Here is a 16,903-nt window from a genome sequence, read left to right as displayed (position 1 = left end):
GAATTGGTTTTCCAACTTCCCTTAGCTAACAACCCTTTTTCCCTCCCTCCTAGGACCTGTTGTAGGCCTGCTCCTGGTCCTTGCCTTTGGGCCATGGGCACTTTCCTGGCTCACTCGGTTCATCCGAAGCCAAATAACAGACCTGCCAGCCAGGCAGATCTAGGTTCATTACCACTGCTTTGATATGCAGGACTCCAGGGTTGAAATTTCCCCTGACAGAGATGCCCCACACAGACCCCTTCACTCGGGGGAGGCTGCACCTGTGTGCGGGGAAAAAGGCTCGCTCAAGGCATGATTGGAGTGCAGCTGGGACTGCACAGGCTGGGGACCATGGTACCCCAAAATCCCGAGAGCCTGGATTATATGCCCTGTTGCATAGCGGTTGTGCAGTAACAGCCTTGCGCTTACCCATTTCCGCTCCCTCAAAAAACTGCACGGTCCATTGATTCCTGCACTATGGGGACTCCTGTGGTGCTTGAGTCTGGAGAGACATTCCCTCTGGGACCTTTTTTCACAACCTTTAGAGGGATAGGGCCTCTGTAATCCTCCATGCAAAGCCTCTTTCAGAGTCCTCCTTTTAGACCATTCGAACCTGGTTTATGTTGGCCCTTAGATTTATTACTAAAAAGGGGGAGATGTCAGGGACAAGGATAGAATCTCTAGTTAGTGGAAAAATACAGACCCCCATAAGACAGGGAACTAGATCATCTTACAGTCAGGTTGCCTAGCAACAAGGACATTGAGGCAGAGCCCTTGACCCTTTCACCCTGTAAACATCCTATACAAACATCCATAGCTTGCCCCACCTTATGCAGATGACAGCTTCTTGCTCCCCCCACCCAGCAGAAACTATATAAACCCTCTTGGAGAAAAATAAAGTTGCACATTGATCAGAATCCAGACTTGGTGTATTTCCTTGTATCTCCTGTCCCTATCATTCCACCCTTAGAGTGGTCCAGAACGCATTGAAGCCCTGCAGGCGGAACAGAGAACACCCAATACCCCACCGGCAGATTCTCATTTGCTCTCGCCTTACTTTCTCTCTCTCTCATTTATCTATCCTCCTCTACCTCCACCTCCACCTCTACCTCTGTCTTTCTCTGTCCCTCGCTCCTATGTACAGTCCCATCCCTGGTATCCAGGTTAGCTAGGCCATGTTCAGTAGGGAAATGCTTTTCACTCCTCAACAGGAAGCCTCCCTTCAATGAGCACTGAAAGTCTCCAGAGGCTCTCCTCCACACTGCTGACATCTTCCATGATGAAGCCTAGAAGAAAATCACTCTCCCTGCCACCTGGATACAAGGCTCTCTATGCTCTTCCAAATCTCCCTCTCTACAAAGCTTCCTGGAGACTTTTGCTGTGGCTAAAAAGAGAGCTTCCTGGTGATGGGGTTGGGTGTGGAGGACCTGACTTCATGGACCTGCCTGTTAGGCCACTTTAAAGGACGGTACTGCCACCTTCCCAATGGTTCCTACACAATGCTCTTACCAACCACTCTCTGGCATGCCCCTGAGCCCTAATCCACACACATGAAGCACCACTCCAAACCTTGTACTCACCTGAGCTGGATCTGAAGGATGGAGCCCTAAAAGGCTTACCAGCATGCAAACCTATCCTTCCTCTTCATCCCAGAGCTGACGACCATAACTCGTACATACTGTGCCTCTCAGGCACTGCTATGACTTCTCACAGTACTGGGCCACAATAATCCCAGTACACACACACACACACACACACACACACACACACACACACACACACACATATACAAAAGCGCTCCTGCATGCTTAGCAGTTGTAGGACTCCAGATAGTGCCCTCTGTTAATTTCAGAGTCTTCTCTAAGTATTCTTCCTGCTGAGATGATGTCTGGACATGAGAATGCAGGACAGGGGACTTTTGGACCTTTGATGGTGGGAGTTCTTCCTGGGTTTAATGCAAATGAAGCTAGGCAGGAGAAGACAGGACTATGTGTGTCCTGAATGACACAGAGGAGGCTTGTCAGGGGAAGCACGGGCTGTGAAACCTGGCCACTATGGTACCTAAGTCCTGCCTGGCCTCTTTGTGAGCACCCCTGAGTCCAAACCCTGTTCTGGATGCTTCTACTGGAATTCACCTTGAGCCACCACACTGCCATACTGGGTACGAACAATCAGGTTGGATAGGATGATGATTGGGGGGTTGAGGGTTCCAGATCCCTTACAGGGATCTGGGGATGTGGCTCTGGAGCTGGAACCTTTTCTAACAGGTCCCAGTGCCTAAATTCAACCTGTAGCACAACTCAAGAGAAAATCCAGTTGTAAAAGAAACAAAAGGCAAGCCAGAGAGAAGTCCAGGCAGCCAGAGAGGAGAGGGGATGGCAGGAGGAGATAAATGGATGACAGACATTTGGCCAAGGTGGCTAGCAACCAGGCCTGAGACCCTGAGCACCTCCCAGAGATGCAGGGCAGAGTTTGTGTGGTCTCCGGAAGTGAGCTGTGGATACTGCTAGGGAGGCTCAGACAAAAGCTAGGGGGTCCCGGGGTGGCCTTGTGCACCACCATAAGGGCAGGCGGGCTGGCACGGAGGCAGGAAAAGTTCCACACAACCACCCCCATGCAGCCCAGGCTGCACAATCCCCTGCGGAGAGGTCCTCTCCTGCTCCCAGACATGGCGGCCACAGGACCCGGGAGGCTGTGCTTCCGTGAACCCCAAGCCAGCCATGTGTCGCCCGCTCGGAGCCGGTCATCTGGACCCTGCCTCCTCCTCCAGCTCTCCTGGGTCATGGAGCGGGCCAGAGAACCGCTTTGGCCCTGGGGGACCCAGGCGGGAGCCCTTCCCTAGGCGGCACGCCTCCATTTCCAGGGTAGCACAGGGACCTGCTGGCAGAATTGGCAAACTGAATCCGTGGGATGGCAGCAGGGCACCGAGAATGCCAAGGGCCAAGGGCCAAGGGTGCTCTCTCTCTGCCCTTCACAAAGCAAAAAAAAAAAAAAAAAAAAAAGCCAAAGCTCCAAGATGGAGGACAACCATCTAGGCTAGGACTGGACAGACATGCCACTCTAGGGCTGCTGCTAGGGATTCAGTGGTGTGCAGAAGATGAGGGTGTGGTGTGTAGATGGGGGTAACAGACTTTAACTGGTTCCTCCATTGTAACCTCCATGCACTGCACTTCCCTGACACACTCGGCTGTGTGCCAGCCCCTGAAGGCCCTGCCTGAGGGTATGGTGGGGTGCAGGGAGAGAGGGCAGGTGGTGGAGGGTGTCATGGAGGGGGCCAAGTGGGGAGTGTGTGGATGTGGGGGCAGGCTCACTTGAGAGTCTGAGCCACACCCTAAGGAAGTCCTCCACAAACCACATCTGGACTATAGGGGAGGAGCCAAAGAAACATAATAATGGGGTTGGGGTTCAGGGGCAGAGCATCGCCCCCTAGCTGCCAAACCAGGGTATTCTAACAGCTGCATCCCTGCCCTAGCCCAGCCTTCACCCCAGACACACAGACACACACATACACACACAGACACACACACACACACACACACACACACACACACACACACACAGCAGCTTTCAGAGATCCAGTGGCTGTCTACATGACTCCACCCACCAGGGTGACCAGTACAGCTTCCAGCATGGCCTTGGGTCTGCTGACCCAAGCTTCCAGGTCAAGGTGGCCCGGCAAGAGGGGCCTCCAAGGCTGTACCCGGTTCTTCTAAGGCAGTGGGATGGAAGGTGTTACACCAAGGGAGACGACCACCCAACTCAATGGGACCCTAGACCCAGCTCAGGCTTCCCACCTTGCAGAAGGCCGCTCCAGGATGGACACAAGGCAAAAGGGCAGGCAGCTGTATATGCTTGTAAGGGATGCAGAGTCAGCGGCCTGAGTCCCGTGTCCCAAATCCGATGGTCTAATACTAAGATGGGAGAAGAAGGACTTCCTTCCAAAACCTTGGCCTTGGTAGTGATGAGCGTTCAGATGAATGCTGCCCCACATCATGCGAAGCAGGGACCATAAGGCCCGGGACATCCACAACCTTGCCTCAACAGGCAGGGCGTCCAGGTCCCTGAGGTGAAGACAAGAACACATCAAAAGAAGAAACATTGCACCCACCGGTCCTCTTGCCCTACCAAACCCTGGGCCCAGGCACCCACCTTAACCGTCTCCTAGGCAGCACCAGGCAACCATTCTGACCTACGTCCACCTCTGTCACAATCCCTCTCCTCTGCACAGCCCTCCACCTCCCAACCCTAACCTCCCACCTCCCGACCCTACCCTGCACCAAATACCAGGCACCACTCAGGAAACTTCTCTTTCTGTTCTCTAACATCCCCAAGACCCTGTCAGGCATGGAACTCTCTGTATCCTCTGTGGACACCCACCTACCTGTGGCAGGGCCTAGGAACACACAGGACTCGGCTCTCTTAAGAGATTCCAAGTGGACCGAGGACAGGTAACATAGATTCTGAGGGACAAGAAGCAATTCTCACTCTTAACACCAGGATGCCTACAGCACACACCCACCCTGTGTGTCCTTATGGATTTCCCTAAACATTCCAGGTGTCCTCACACAAATTTCTCTCCACGGGCCCAGACCCATGGAACAGAAAAAAGTGTCCACAGACAGAGTGGGTCTGCCCACCGGCCTGCATGAAAAAAAAAAAAAAAAAACACCAACAAACTAGAGAACACCCAACACCCCACAGGCAGATTCTCATTTGCTCTCACCTTACTTTCTCTCTCTCTCATTTATCTATCCTCCTCTACCTCCACCTCTATCTCTGTCTTTCTCTGTCCCTCGCTCCTATGTACAGTCCCATCCCTGGTATCCAGGTTAGCTAGGCCATGTTCAGTAGGGAAATGCTTTTCACTCCTCAACAGGAAGCCTTCCTTCAATGAGCACTGAAAGTCTCCAGAGGCTCTCCTCCACACTGCTGACATCTTCCATGATGAAGCCTAGAAGAAAATCACTCTCCCTGCCACCTGGAGACAAGCCTGTCTATGCTGTTCCAAATCTCCCTCTCTACAAAGCTTCCTGGAGACTTTTGCTGAGGCTAAAAAGGGAGTTTCCTGGTATTGGGGGTGGGTGTGGAGGACCTGACTTCATGGACCTGCCTGTCAGGCCACTTTAAAGGACGGTACTGCCACCTTCCCAATGGTTCCTACACAATGCTCTTACCAACCACGCTCTGGCATGCCCCTGAGACCTAATCCACACACGAAGCACCACTCCAAACCTTGTACTCACCTGAGCTGGATCTGAAGGTTGGAGCCCTAAAAGGCTTCCCTACATGCAAACCTGTCCTTCCTCTACATCCCAGAGCTGACGACCATAACTCGTACATACTGTGCCTCTCAGGCACTGCTATGACTTCTCACAGTACTGGGCCACAATAATCCCAGGTATACACACACACACACACACACACACACACACACACACACACACACACAAAAGTGCTCCTGCATGCTTAGCAGTTGTAGGACTCCAGATAGTGCCCTCTGTTAATTTCAGAGCCTTCTCTAAGTATTCTTCCTGCTGAGATGATGTCTGGACATGAGAATGCAGGACAAGGGGCTTTTGGAACTTTGATGGTGGGAGTTCTTCCTGGGTTTAATGCAAATGAAGCTAGGCAGGAGAAGACAGGATTATGTGTGTCCTGAATGACACAGAGGAGGCTTGTCAGGGGAAGCACGGGCTGTGAAACCTGGCCACTATGGTACCTAAGTCCTGCCTGGCCTCTTTGTGAGCACCCCTGAGTCCAAACCCTGTTCTGGATGCTTCTACTGGAATTCACCTTGAGCCACCACACTGCCATACTGGGTACGAACAATCAGGTTGGATAGGATGATGATTGGGGAGTTGAGGGTTCCAGATCGCTTACAGGGATCTGGGGATGTGGCTCTGGAGCTGGAACCTTTTCTAACAGGTCCCAGTGCCTAAATTCAACCTGTAGCACAACTCAAGAGAAAATCCAGTTGTAAATAAACAAAAGGCAAGCCAGAGAGTAGTCCCGGCAGCCAGAGAGCAGAGGGGATGGCAGGAGGAGATAAATGGATGACAGACATTTGGCCAAGGTGGCTAGCACCCAGGCCTGAGACCCTGAGCACCTAACAGAGATGCAGGGCAGAGTTTGTGTGGTCTCCGGAATTGAGCTATGGATACTGCTAGGGAGGCTCAGACAAAAGCTAGGGGGTCCCGGGGTGGCCTTGTGCACCACCTTAAGGGCAGGCGGGCTGGCACGTAGGCAGGAAAAGTTCCACACAACCACCCCCATGAAGCCCAGTCTGCACAATGCCCTGTGGAGAGGTCCTCTCCTTCTCCCAGACATGGCAGCCACAGGACCCGGGAGGCTGTGCTTCCGTGAACCTCAAGCCAGGCACGTGTCGCCCTTGCGGAGCTGGTCACCTGAACCCTGCTTCCTCCTCCAGCTCTCCTGGGTCATGGAGCGCGCCAGAGAACCGCTTTGGTCCTGGGGGACCCAGGTGGGAGCCCTTCCCTAGGCGGCACTCCTCCATTTCCAGGGTAGCACAGGGACTTGCTGGCAGAATTGGCAAACTGAATCTGCGGGATGGCAGCAGGGCACCAGGAATGCCAAGGGCCAAGGGCGAAGGGTGCTCTCTCACCGCCCTTCACAAAGCAAAAAAAAAAAAAAAAAAAGAAAGCCAAAGCTTCAAGATGGAGGACAACCATCTAGGCTAGGACTGGACAGACATGCCACTCTAGGGCTGCTGCTAGGGATTCAGTGGTGTGCAGAAGGTGAGGGTGTGGTGTGTAGATGGGGGTAACAGACTTTAACTGGTTCCTCCGTGTAACCTCCATGCACTGCACTTCCCTTACACACTCGGCTATGTGCCAGCCCCTGAAGGCCCTGCCTGAGGGTATGGTGGGGTGCAGGGAGAGAGGGCAGGTGGTAGAGGGTGTCATGGAGGGGGCCAAGTGGGGAGTGTGTGGATGTGGGGGCAGGCTCACTTGAGAGTCTGAGCCACACCCTAAGGAAGTCCTCCACAAACCACATCTGGACTATAGGGGAGGAGCCAAAGAAACATAATAATGGGGTTGGGGTTCAGGGGCAGAGCATCGCCCCCTAGCTGCCAAACCAGGGTATTCTAACAGCTGCATCCCTGCCCTAGCCCAGCCTTCATCCCAGACACACAGACACACACAGACACAAAAACACAGACACAGACACAGACACACACACACACACACACACACACACACACACACACACACAGCAGCTTTCAGAGATCCAGTGGCTGTCTACATGACTCCACCCACCAAGGTGACCAGTACAGCTTCCAGCATGGCCTTGGGTCTGCTGACCCAAGCTTCCGGGTCAAGGTGGCCCGGCAAGAGGGGCCTCCAAGGCTATACCCGGTTCTTCCAAGGCAGTGGGATGGATGGTGTTACACCAAGGGAGACGACCACCCAACTCAATGGGACCCTAGACCCAGCTCGGGCTTCCCACCTTGCAGAAGGCCACTCCAGGATGGACACAAGGCAAAAGGGCAGGCAGCTGTGTATGCTTGTAAGGGATGAAAAGAGAGCGGCCTTAGTCCCGTGTCCCAAATCCGATGGTCTAATACTAAGATGGGAGAAGAAGGACTTCCTTCCAAAACCTTGGCCTTGGTAGTGATGAGCGTTCAGATGGATGCTGCCCCACATCATGCGAAGCAGGGACCATAAGGCCCGGGACATCCACAACCTTGCCTCAACAGGCAGGGCGTCCAGGTCCCTGAGGTGAAGACAAGAACACATCAAAAGAAGAAACATTGCACCCACCTGCCCTCTTGCCCTACCAAACCCTGGGCTCAGGCCCCCACCTTAACCGTCTCCTAGGGAGCACCAGGCAACCATTCTGACCTACTTCCACCTCTGTCACAATCTCTCTCCTCTGCACAGCCCTCCACCTCCCACCCCTAACCTCCCACCTCCCGACCCTACCCTACACCAACTACCAGGCACCACTCAGGAAACTTCTCTTTCCGTTCTCTAACTTCCCCAAGACCCTGTCAGGCATGGAACTCTCTGTATCCTCTGTGGACACCCACCTACCTGTGGCAGGGCCTAGGAACACACAGGACTCGGCTCTCTCAAGAGAGTCCAAGTGGACCGAGGACAGGTAACATAGAATCTGAGGGACAAGAAGCAATTCTCACTCTTAACACCAGGATGCCTACAGCACACACCCACCCTGTGTGTCCTTATGGATTTCCCTAAACATTCCAGGTGTCCTCACACAAATTTCTCTCCACGGGCCCAGACCCGTGGAACAGGAAAAAGTGTCCACAGACAGAGTGGGTCTGCCCTCCAGCCTGCATGAAAAAAAAAAAAAAAAACAACAAACTAGAGAACACCCAACACCCCACAGGCAGATTCTCATTTGCTCTCACCTTACTTTTTCTCTCTCTCATTTATCTATCCTCCTCTACCTCCACCTCCACCTCCACCTCTATCTCTGTCTTTCTCTGTCCCTCGCTCCTATGTACAGTCCCATCCCTGGTATCCAGGTTAGCTAGGCCATGTTCCGTAGGTAAATGCTTTTCACTCCTCAACAGGAAGCCTTCCTTCAATGAGCCCTGAAAGTCTCCAGAGGCTCTCCTCCACACTGCTGACATCTTCCATGATGAAGCCTAGAAGAAAATCACTCTCCCTGCCTCCTGGAGACACGCCTATCTATGCTCTTCCAAATCTCCCTCTCTACAAAGCTTCCTGGAGACTTTTGCTATGGCTAAAATGAGAGCTTCCTGGTGATGGGGGTGGGTGTGGAGGACCTGACTTCATGGACCTGCCTGTGAGGCCACTTTAAAGGACGGTACTGCCACCTTCCCAATGGTTCCTACACAATGCTCTTACCAACCACGCTCTGGCATTCCCCTGAGCCCTAATCCACACACACGAAGCACCACTCCAAACCTTGTACTCACCTGAGCTGGATCTGAAGGATGGAGCCCTAAAAGGCTTCCCTATATGCAAACCTGTCCTTCCTCTACATCCCAGAGCTGACGACCATAATTCGTACATACTGTGCCTCTCAGGCACTGCTATGACTTCTCACAGTACTGGGCCACAATAATCCCAGGTATACACACACACACACACACACACACACACAAAAAAAAAAAAAAAAAAAAGCACATATTTGCAGTATGGTTAGGAGGACATTATTAAGACAATTCCCAACAATACTACCATCTTCATGGAAATGGACAATAAATGATACAACTGTATGTATTTGTCACAACAGGAAACTAGTTTCCTCACCATCAGAACATATTCTTCCCTCCAAATCAGTTAAAAATCATCTCCAGCTAAAAAATTCATTGATTTACTACCTATACCAACAGAAGAAATATCAAAAATTTTTATTAAGTAACAAAATATTTCGCAGAAATGACTATATATCTATACCAATTTTGCTTATTTGTCCACCTTTGTTGCCTTACTATTGCTAAAAAATTAACAACAACAAAAAAAAGAAAAAAAAACTGTAGTCATATGAGTAAGTTTCTGCTTGGTAGTAGATCTTCCAAACAGCTATGCCATACTGTATTATCTGTATAAATAAACTTTAGTTAAATGTGATGCCAAATTCCTGTACCCCTGGCAACCAGAGGTAGAGGCAGGAAGATCAGGAGTTTGAGACCATCCTGGGCTATATGACTCTATATCAAAGAAAAAAAATTAAGGAAACAAGGCTAGAAGAGTCTTATATTATCAGGACTAAACTATGGTCCATCCATTAAATGGTATACTATGCAACTAAAAGAGGAAGAGGAAACAGCATGAGGCTGTGAAGTAAAATCTGTAACAGCCAAGGCTAGGCATTAGTGGCTCATACCTGTCAATCCAGCACTTACAAGTCTGAGACAGCAAGAAGATGGCTATGAGTTCAACACCAACCAAGGCTACAGTGCCAGACTTCTGTGTCTCAAGAAACAATAAAACAAAGTAGCAGCCAAAAAAGTATGCATTTTTGTGTAAGACAGGGAAAAACACATGAAAGGTTACACCCATTTGTTTATATTTTCAAAGACAAATAATGAAAAGATAAACCTAACACATGTGGGTTGTGGACGCAGCTCTGTGGTAGGACATTAGCTAGCATGCACGAGGCCCTGGGCTTGATCCCAAGCGCTACTACAAAAAAAAAAAAAAAAAAAAAAAAAAAAAAAAAAAAAGCCTTCTCTCAGGAAGAAGAAAGGAGAAAGCAGTGGGGAGAGAGGGAAGGAAGAGGAGTGGGGAGAGAGAGAGACGGAGGAAGGCTAGCTTTCTCTGAACTATGGGTTTAGTCTTTTGTTTTTATATCTGAGACAGGGGTCTCATATATATATCCCAGGTTGGCTTGAACTCACTGTGCAGCTAAGGGTGATCTTATAATCCTTAGTGTAGTTTGAATATGTCCCCCATAGGCTCATGTATTTGAATACTTGGTCCCAGCTGGAGGCACTGTTTGGGATGGTTATGGAACACCTTTAAATGGTGGAACCTTGCTGGAGGAAATAATTCACTAGAGGTAGGGTTTGAGGTGTTCTAGGCTGGCCCTATTTCCTATTCTCATTCTACTACAGTACTTCCAAAATAACATGACTGGTTGGCCTTGAGGCCATTTCGTCCCCATAATAAACCCTTTCTCTCCTAAGCTGCTTCTGTCAGTGTATTTAACGAGAGCAACAGAAATGAAACTAATACACTTTGACCCTTTATCTCAAGTGCTGGAACTGCAGGTTTATCCTTCCGCACAGTTTACATGGGGTTAAGAGGATCAAACTCAGAATGGCATGCACAATAGATAAGCACTCTATCGCCGAGCTACACTCCCAACTGTGTTTCATGATTTGACTTTAGAACTTTATGAACATAGTTATGTATAAAACTACTATAATTTTGAATTAAATAAAAAAGGAAAGGACAAGATACGCACTCATGAGCACTGCAGGAACAGACAGTGAACACTAAGCAAAGGTTCATGAAGCAAGGCAGAAATGAGTTTTCATCCTTCAGACAGGTCACATTCAGGTAAACAAGTAACTTTTCCCCTCAACCACATGTTTTCCTGAGGTGCTGTGAAGTGTGTGATTCCTCTGTCCACCTTTAACTTTGTTAACTGCCAATAAACTAATTTTGTTGTATTTTTCAAATTATGCTCTTTATAAGAAATGGTAAGAGATGGTACTTTTTAAATTTTGTGTTTAACACAAGACTTGAACACTTAATGACCATTCTTTCACCTTAAAAATGCTTGTACATAGTTTGGGATGAAATCACTATTTTGCTCCTATTCCTATTTTTATTGGCAAGTGAAATAGCAGCCATGATACCCTGTGAATATTTCCTTAAGCAAGCACTTGGGGGGATTCAGGAGATGAGGAGTTCAAGGTCATTCTCAGCTTCAAAGGGAGACTGAAACCAGCATTTCTCTATACAATGTATTTTGTCTCGGTAAGGAAGGGAGAGTATGTTTTTCATTTTTATAAAAAGAAGATGCAATTCAAACTAGACTATTCCAGAGCAATGTATGGATTTAAGAAATAGATAATAGATGATGAACAAGTAAAAGTTTAAAGAGTACCACAAGACCACTTTCACATCAGAAAAATCAGGGACACATTAACTGGTACAAATATGAAAAAGTACTAGAAAAGGGGACAGCAGGATAAGGATAAGGAGTAACATGAGAACAATCTGGATAAGGAGTAACATGAGAACAATCTGGAAAAAGAGACCCATCACAAGAAATACCTGTATATAATGAGGATTCTTTCAATTCCATGAAAGTGTCTTTCCAATTACTGTACCAAGGAACACTAGCTTTAATTGACCGATCTGATGAAGAAAATACGGCACCGTTAAGCCAAGCTATGAGGTAAATATCTAACATTTACTGCTTAAACAGAATGAGTGAAAAGTATGCCAACTCCCTCTAACAGCAAAACCTCAATGCAAACTTCTGGACATTTAACTAATGCTGCATTAAAATGGATAAATAAGCTTTTAAAATAACCCCCAAAGTACCAATCTGTCATGATGGTACCTTATTCAAATTAATTCCGTACTTTATTGTATCTCATTCCAAGTTTCCAGAGACAAAATGTAGCTCAGTGGTAAGGTAAAGTGCTTATACTTAGCATGTGTAGGGCCTGAGGCTCAATCCCCAGCAGCCAGATAAATAAACTGAAAGGAGTTGTTTTGAAGTAATAAGGGAGAAGCGAGAAGCTGAAGAACTCCTTTTCTTTTCGTTTATCCTAATAGTTGGGTTTTTTCTAAAAATTTGTCTAAACAGTTCAGCTTCAGTAGTATCTCTGCCTGCTTTTAAAAGCAGAGAGTACACAAACTCTCTTAAGTAGAAATGCTGGAAGACCTCTGAGAATCCAAGTAATGTAATTAAATAAGTTTTCACAATCAAATAACTATACTATTCCTATAAACCATCTAGAGAAAACCATTTTAACAAAATTCTTAAAATTAAATCTGTTCCATAGTTAACAAACAGCAATTTAAAAAAATTCACCTCTAGAGAAACTATATGGCCCCAAAGAAAACAATTACAAATAATTGTAATAAAACTGAAAACCAGACACTTCCAACTCTACACAGCCTCACCACAAAATGAAGAACTGACTGATGAGTTTTCCCTGTACCCAGTAAACATCTGAACACCTCAATGTGAAATAGAAAGTTTTCAACAAATGTGAAGAACTTTTCAACATGAAAAAGACAAAACAGAAAAAGAATATGAACGAGATAAAAGGTGCAGAATAAAAGAAAACTGAAAAATAAAAGGTCACTAACAATGAATTAAAATTAATCTATCAATATCCTGAGTTAACATTCTTAAAAAAGAAAGAAAGAGAGAGAGAGAGAGAGAGAGAGAGAGAGAGAGAGAGAGAGAGAGAGAGAAGAAAGAAAGAAAGAAAGAAAGAAAGAAAGAAAGAAAGAAAGAAAGAAAGAAAACAGAAATCAAATACATATCTTGGGGGTTGGGGTGGAGACCAGGTCTCACTATGTAGCCCTGGCTGTCCTGGAACTCACTATGTAAACCAGGCTGTCCTCGAACTCAGAGATCCTCCTGCCCCTGCTGGGATTAATAGCATGTGCCACCACACCTGGTCTCAAAGAAATATCTTTTTAAAAAAGACAACATTAAAATTTCAACAGAAGAGCCTTATAAAGTAAACAGACAAAACTCTGCAATATTCATAAAAATGATCAGAACACTGAATATCAATTCAAATTCTACAGCCAACTAAGAATAGCTCCAGGAAAGAAAAATGAAGAAATAAAGAATTCAAGAACATTCCCAGGACTAAAGACCATGAGTGACCAGATGGTTACAATTGCTCACTCCCGGGAACTCAGAAGCCCTAAGTGGCCCAATGTGCATCTCAAACAGCAGAGCAAAGAGCCTCTTCTGAGTTATTTAAAGCTGAAAATAAGTAGGGTTCTTAAGAACAACACTAAAAGCTCAGAGGAAAAGTATCAAATCTGAAGCATTTCTAACCGGTACCGGTAAACCATCAGTCAATCATAAACTACATTTTCATTAACTTCTCAAAAATTTTATCCTAAGTGGTTGGAGAGATGGCTTCATGATTTTTTTTAAAAAATACATTATACACACACACACACACACACAGACTTTTTTTTTTCAGTTTCTCAAGACAGGGTTTCTCTGTGTACCCACCATGGCTGTCCTGGAACTCACTTTGTAGACCAGGATGGCCTCGAACTCACAGAGATCCGCCTGCATCTGCCTCCCGAGAGCTGGGATTATAAGCATGCACCACCACCACCCAGTAAGATGACTCCTTGTTTAAGAGAATTAGCTGCTTTTCCAGAGGACCCAAGTTCTGTTCTCAGAACCTAGTGAGCCATGTGGTGGTTCACAACTATCTATAACTCTAGTCCTGGAGAATCCAATGATCTCTTCTGGTCTCCATAGGCACTGCGTACATGTGGTGCACAGAAATACATACAGTTAAAACACCCATACAAAAAATAAAAGGAAAGCATTCTAAGAAATTTTTAATTTCTTAAAAAAATATATTTAAAAAGCATTATCTTCTAAACACCTTTCCCAGAAAGCTACTAAGGAAGACCCCTCCATCAAATCAAAGATATACACCACAAAAGATAAAAATGAGTCAAGCCCGGTTACTCTTGCCTATCATCCTAAACTTCAGGAGCTGAAGCAAAAGAATCCAGCACTGAGTTGGAAATGAGCCAGAGCCAGTGAGTTCTAGTGCAACATGTATCACAGAGCAAGATCAGACAGAGAGAGAGGTTTGAATGAAAGAGAGAGTATAAAGAAAGAAAAATTGACTAGCTGGTTCAGCAGGTAAGGCCCTTGCTACTTGATGTAAGCCTGAAAATGAGTATGATCCACAGAACCTACAAAGACCTCACAATGTCCTCTGACCACACATGCATCATGGTACACACTTCATACACACATACACCCACAATAATAATGAGGATGATGACACTAATATTTGTAAAATAAAGTGAGAGAAGGAAAGGAAATCTCTAGGATAACTGTGGAAAGTGCCTTGGAGTCAATAGTCCAGGATGGAGTAGATGAACATTTTCCAACTTTTTTTTAATCTTTCACCAGTGAGTATTTTTGTTTTGAGACAGAGTCCCATTGTGTATTCCAGGTTGGCCTGGAACTATGTAGCCCAGGCTGGCCTTGAACTGGGAGCAACCCTCCTGCCCAATTAGATTACATGCATGAGCCACCATTCCCTGCTGTCTCTAGACTTTCTTTTTTCCTCATTACTCCCTCCCTTCCAGCTTTCCCCAGCTTGAGGTCATGCATATGCTATGCATATGCTCATTCACTACACTATATCCCTGGCCCAAAAATGTTTGAAATTATACATGAACATGCAGGGACATGACCCTTTGGAGAAATAAGAACCTGTGTAATAACTAAAATATTTTGTCCCCAAAGCAATTTTCAACTCCCTGGGGGATGATATCGTCCTTACTGATGGCATCAGTGATACAGAAAAGACTCTGGAAGAAGATCGTGATAAAGAATTACTTGAAAACTGATCTAACCAATTCAAAGTCCTACTCAGGAACTTTAAGAGACTACAAAGACTGAACAAAATGATTTTAAGGATTACTATAGTGGTTCGAATAGGTATGGCCCCCACAGACTCATGTCCGAATGCTTGGCCCATAGGGAGTGGCACTATTAGGAGGTATGACCTTGTTGGAGGAAGTATGTCACTGTACGGGAGGTTTCAGATATGCTCAAGCTATGGCCGGTACAGTCTCTCCTTCTGCTACCTGCAAATCTAGATTTATAACTCTCAGCTCCTTCTCCAGTACCATGTCTGCCTGCATGCCACCATGTTCCACCATGACAATAACGGACTAAACCTCTGAAACTGTAAGCCAGCCCCAATTGAATGTTTTCCTTTATAAGAGTTGCTGTTGTCATGGTGTCTCTTCCCATCAATAGAAACCCTAAGACAGAAGTTGGTACCAGGGACTGGGGTATTGCTGTGATAGGCCTGACCATGCTTTTATTTGGAGGAATGTGAACTTTGGTACTTTGGGTTAGGAAAGCAGTGGAATGCTTTAAGCACTGCTTATTGGATCATACTAGTAGGAGCAGAGAAGACAGTAGTGCTGGGGGTGACTAGATCTGTGAGGGCTACCTCAAGAGATTTCAGAGAAGAATTTTAATACGTGGCCTAGAGATTGTTCTTATGATGTTTTGGCTAAGAATGTGGCTGCTTCTAAAGTGAAGAAATTTGGATTAATTGCGCTGGCAAAGGAAATCTCAAAACAGTCTAGTATAGGCTATATTGTGTGGTTATTAGTGTTCACTCTTATAAGCAAGCTGAACAAGGAAAAACACAAAATATACAATTTGAGGAGAAAAGGAGTATCAGGAAGCAGAATGGAAATAAATCCTGTATTCAAGGAGATAAACAGATTAAAGATATTAAATGGAATAAAAGGAGTGGTAACTTTTATTCAGAGCAAGAGCCTACCCAATTAAGCTTCCAACTTGTGAAAAGGAATTAACAGCTTAGGCCCAGGCATGATGGAACAAACTGAAACTTCAGTACTTTAATCCTAGTACTCAGAAGGCAAAGGCAGGCAGATCACTAAGTTTGAGGCCTGCCTGGTCTACAGATAGAGTTTCAGGACAATCAAACTTAGGGAGCGAAGGAAACCATGGAAAACAGAAAGCTGGTGAAGATATAATTAAATAAGGGGGCCATGTTCCTGCCTCAGTAAGCAGCAGAACTTGGCAACTTCGGTCAAGTGGTTCTGGCTTTAGTATTAAGGACAGAAGAAAGGGGTTACAGAATCTCCCTCTGCGACTAAGGAAAGCTGTTGAGGCCAGGCATGTGTCAGAGGTATCCCTGAAGGGAGGCCGAGAGAGGCCACTGTGTGAAACTATGAAAGTGAAGCCTAGATTGCCTCGGAGACCCCAAGATGCTGGAGATGCTGGACTCGTGAAATACCTACCAAGGAAAACTGCCAAGTGGGAGTGGAAACAGCCCAAGAGAAAGAAATGTGTTATAGTCAACAAAGTTCAAAGGAGTTGGAGATCTGAAGAGCACTTTGACATCAGACATGGAGATACAGAGTTTGGAGTTTGCACAGATGGTTTTCAGTCTTGCTTTGGTCCAGTATTTCCTTATTATGTTCCATTTCCTCCATTTTGGAATGGTAATTATATCCTATGCCATTATGTTAGAAGTATGTGATCTGCTTTTTGATTTTATAAGGGATTACAATTAAGAGACTACATGAATCTCAGAAGAGACTTTGACCTTTCAACTTTTAAACACTGTTGAGATTGTGAGAGACTATGGGGACTTTTGAAGTTGGACTAAATGCATTTTGCATTATGATATGGCTACAAGCCTATGAGGGCCAGGGAGTAGAATGTGGTG

The 16,903-nt window shown here is 46.4% G+C and overlaps 1 long non-coding RNA gene across 1 annotated transcript in view; it reads right to left on the bottom strand.

Moving 5' to 3' along the window:
* LOC131901287 (uncharacterized) overlaps positions 1–4,441 on the bottom strand; it is a 180,242-nt gene extending 175,801 nt beyond the window's left edge. The window contains exons 1-2 of the long non-coding RNA XR_009376457.1: positions 4,361–4,441; positions 3,774–4,040 (exon numbers count right to left, since the gene is read on the bottom strand). This is a non-coding gene — a long non-coding RNA (uncharacterized LOC131901287). The remainder of the gene's footprint in view (positions 1–3,773; positions 4,041–4,360) is intronic.
* Between the last annotated feature and the right edge of the window lie 12,462 nt (positions 4,442–16,903).

The sequence above is a fragment of the Peromyscus eremicus genome, unplaced genomic scaffold (genome assembly GCF_949786415.1).
Source record: "Peromyscus eremicus unplaced genomic scaffold, PerEre_H2_v1 PerEre#2#unplaced_70, whole genome shotgun sequence".
In the NCBI taxonomy this organism is placed as follows: Eukaryota; Metazoa; Chordata; class Mammalia; order Rodentia; family Cricetidae; genus Peromyscus; species Peromyscus eremicus.
The sequence above is the reverse complement of the archived record's forward strand: the minus strand, read 5'-3'. Positions and strand labels throughout refer to the sequence as shown.